Source organism: Vigna radiata, chromosome 10 (assembly GCF_000741045.1).
Source record: "Vigna radiata var. radiata cultivar VC1973A chromosome 10, Vradiata_ver6, whole genome shotgun sequence".
In the NCBI taxonomy this organism is placed as follows: domain Eukaryota; kingdom Viridiplantae; phylum Streptophyta; class Magnoliopsida; order Fabales; family Fabaceae; genus Vigna; species Vigna radiata.
The window spans coordinates 7,385,929-7,389,745 of record NC_028360.1 but is presented as its reverse complement, the minus strand read 5'-3'; positions in this window follow the sequence as shown (position 1 = coordinate 7,389,745).

Here is a 3,817-nt window from a genome sequence, read left to right as displayed (position 1 = left end):
TTTTAATTAAACTTGTGCACAATTGGGTCAATGTTGAAAAATTTATGATGGGCCCAAATAGTAGGACACATGGCCTAGGGTTTTGCAAAGGAGGTGGACCCCACTCATCCTTAAGAGATGACACTTGGCCCTAGGGATTAGAACCCTGAGCCGTCACATTGTAATTGACTCCCATTCTCTTGGCATTTTTTTAGGCAGTTGCTACCGTTTTTTTAATTATTCTAGGTTGAATATTCTTTTGTTGGAAACATGATGATGTTCTTTGATTTTGGATAATATCTTTGCATTGAGCATTCTATCTTTATCTCGGTCCAGTGCTGTCACGGCAANATTGATTGGCATTGTTCTTTTTAATTTTGAAAGCTTCATTCCAGCAAAGCTAGTGCACGGTGATTGAAAGCAGCAGGCAACCGTTACGCACAATTGAGGGGTTGCTGGATGGTGCACGGTTCTCTCTCGGCATTTTGCTTAATTATTTGGAGCTGCAACGTTTGAAAAAAAAAAAGAAGGGCAAGGGCTGGAACGTTAAACATTTCTTGGTTTTTAGCATTTTCATTGTTGAGGGCTGCACACGTTGATTTATTGTTGATTCATGCTGCTAAATGTTTTTGTCAAATTTCATTTAATTACTTACCTTCAAAAACGTGGTGCAGAGGCTTTATTCCCTTAAAGGCTTTTCTTTTAATTAATTGGTGAATTTAAAATTAGATTAGATAGGAATAGGATGGTACGGTTGGAAGCTAGAGGTGTAGCTATGCTTTTATTTCATTTCTTGAAGAGTGAAAAGTGATTAGATGTGAGTAGGTGAATGGGGTACGGTGTTGATTTTGGTAGAAGAATTTTGAATTGATGAAGAAAGTTATACCACGGCTTGGACAAGCTGTCATGTTTTTTTTATTATTTCATAAGCACATTTTTTTTTATTTATTTTGATTAAGTGTGATTCATGAATAGCAAGGTGACTAGATAGTTGCAGGTGCCGACTTCAACTTCCACGCTGATTCAATGCTGATTTATCTTGATTGATTGCTGCTTCATTGCTGGAAATCACACGTTCACGGTCCTTGAAGTAGGGAAGCGGTGTAGCACATTTTCAATGGTCTTCTTTTAGTTTAATAGTTGCATTTTAATAGGTTAATTCAATTGCTGGTTTCTCTACTGCATTTAATTGGTTCAAGCATTTTTCTTGTATTAAATTTGATTCCAGTACATTAAGCTTTTAAATTGATGCTTCCATTCTCGGTTTGTATTTGATGTTACTTCACTCTTGCAATTCCTATTTAGTTTATTTGGTTCATTTTAATTATACAATCAGCTTCGTTATGCATTTGCATGTTCTTTTTTTTTTTTTTATTTCTCTAGCGCATTTAAATTAGTTTACATGTCTTGCTTAGGATTGTTTGATTTAATGTTTTTATTTACTTTACTGATGTCTATTAGGTTGGGTTTATTGTTTCAGTTTACTATGGTGTTAATTCTATCAGGTTTCTTTATTTTCCTGCATTTCCAATTTCTTCATTTGTCTTAGAAATCGTTTTGTGCCAATGTAGAACCGTTCGGTCATCTGTAGAGTCGTTCGGTCTTCCTGCTTTGTTTAGTTATTTTATTGTTTTCAATTATGTTTGATTGTATTTAATTTCCAATTTTATTTTAATTTAGTTTTCCTTGCAAGAACACTTTCAAACCCCCCCACTACGTGTTAGACCTGATTCTCGAACCGCAGTTTGGTCCTTGAGAGACGACCTAGGAGTCACTTCCTAGCACTATACTGCATTCCTAATTTGCAATCAAATTTGTATGGGGTGCGACACTCATCAGTAGGTGATAGGTTTAAGTTTGGGTTAAAGAAAATTACCCTTATTTAAGAATGATTTCGTCATTTCTGGGTTCAACATTGTGGTGAAAGTGGTGTTTCAATCAGTGTTGTCACCGTTGCCGTAGAACTAAACGCGCCACCACCAAACCCTCCGGCCACCATGCCGCCGTCACCATCATCAACACAAACCTACAATTCGAAGCAGAGAAAAACAACAAAAAACCCAGAAATCAAACCCTAGCCACCATGAAACCCTAAACCGTGTCGCAGTAATCAAGGCAAAATCTCCACCATGCGTGGCGCCTCACAACCATTGAGCAAGAACCGAATCGAAATCCCTAACTTGCAAACCAGAAATTCCAACCCAAATATGAACAAGAAATTCGCAATCGCTACACCTAGAAACCCAATTCACACCTGCAGCAAATCATAAACATACATAGTCACTACCCAAATCGCAGAAACCGTAGTTCGCAAGCAGTATCCATGGGCACCAACCTGCAAATTGCACAAGCCAGAAACGCAGAAACAATGTGAAGGTGAAGCTCAATGTTTACTTACGTTCAGGTGTTTATATGTAATGTCAAATTTAGTTTCCCCTTTGGTAAAAAAATGTGCAATGTGGTCCCCTTTTGAATTTAAAACTGTGTACTTTGATCCAAAATGGATATCAACGAAAAACACATGATAGATATCTGACTTAGTTTCCACCATTAGTTTCCACCTCTAGTCCACCATCTTTGTCCACCTCTACTCCACCCACCATCCACCTCCTCTCCACCATTAGTTTCCACCTCTAGTCCATCATCTCTGTCCACCTCAACTCCACCATCCACTTCCTCTCCACCATCACTTTCCACCTTTACTCCACCCTTTATTTCCACCTCAAACCCTAACCCTCAAATCCAACAACAAGAACATCAAGTAAGTAGGCTAGGGTTAGCAACACTTACCCCATCTCCGTACGCTCTTCAAATTTGACCTTCAATGAATCACCACGCCGTAGTGATTATAAGACCAGTTTCACCAGATTGTTAAACCCATAAATTGCAATGGGATTCTTAGATAAGGATAATTTGATTTAACCAACAATTTTTTATACCCCCAAAATCATCGTCCATCGAAGGAAATACCTATAATTAACACAAAATCAAATTAAACCCTAACACCCAAATCACTTACGTACGATGTTCCACTTACACCTTCAAGGAATCAATAACAGAATCACCAACAATCACCAGTTTCACAAGAACGAAAAACCCAAAAATGGCATTTTTTACTTTAACCCAGCAGAATCAGATAAGGGTTTTTTACTTTAACCCAGACTTAACCTATTTTACTTCATTTTATTTTTTTCTTAAATATTTACACATTAAAATGACTTCACAGAGCCACGTAAGAATCAAAGTAAACAGGCCATTGAAGTTTTTCCACGCTAGCATCTACACCGTCATAATTTTAACGGTGTCTACAGAAAGGACTATATTGAAAAAATTTTAATGAAATATGGACCTTAATGAACTTTTTTCACAAGTGGTTAACTAATCGTGATTAACTAATCAGTCAACTAACTTTAGTTCACTAACTGAGGTTAACTAATCGCGGTTAACTACATGAGGTTAACTAACCATGGTTAACTAATAGCGGTTAACTAACCATGGTTAACTAACTACGGTCAACTAAATTCGGCCAACTAACCGTGGTTAACTAACCATGGTGAACTAATCGTGACCCCTAACCTTAACCATGGTTAACTAACCAAACCCTAAACCCTAAACCCTAAACCCTAAACCCTAAACCCTAAACCCTAAACCCTAAACCCTAAACCCTAAACCCTAATCCCTAAGCCCTAAGCCCTAATCCATAATCCCTAAACCCTAATCCCTAATCCCTAAACCCTAAACCCTAATCCCTAATCCCTAAACCCTAATCCATAATCCCTAATCCCTAAACCCTAAACCCTAATCCGTAAACCCTAGACCCTAAATCCTAAACCCTAGA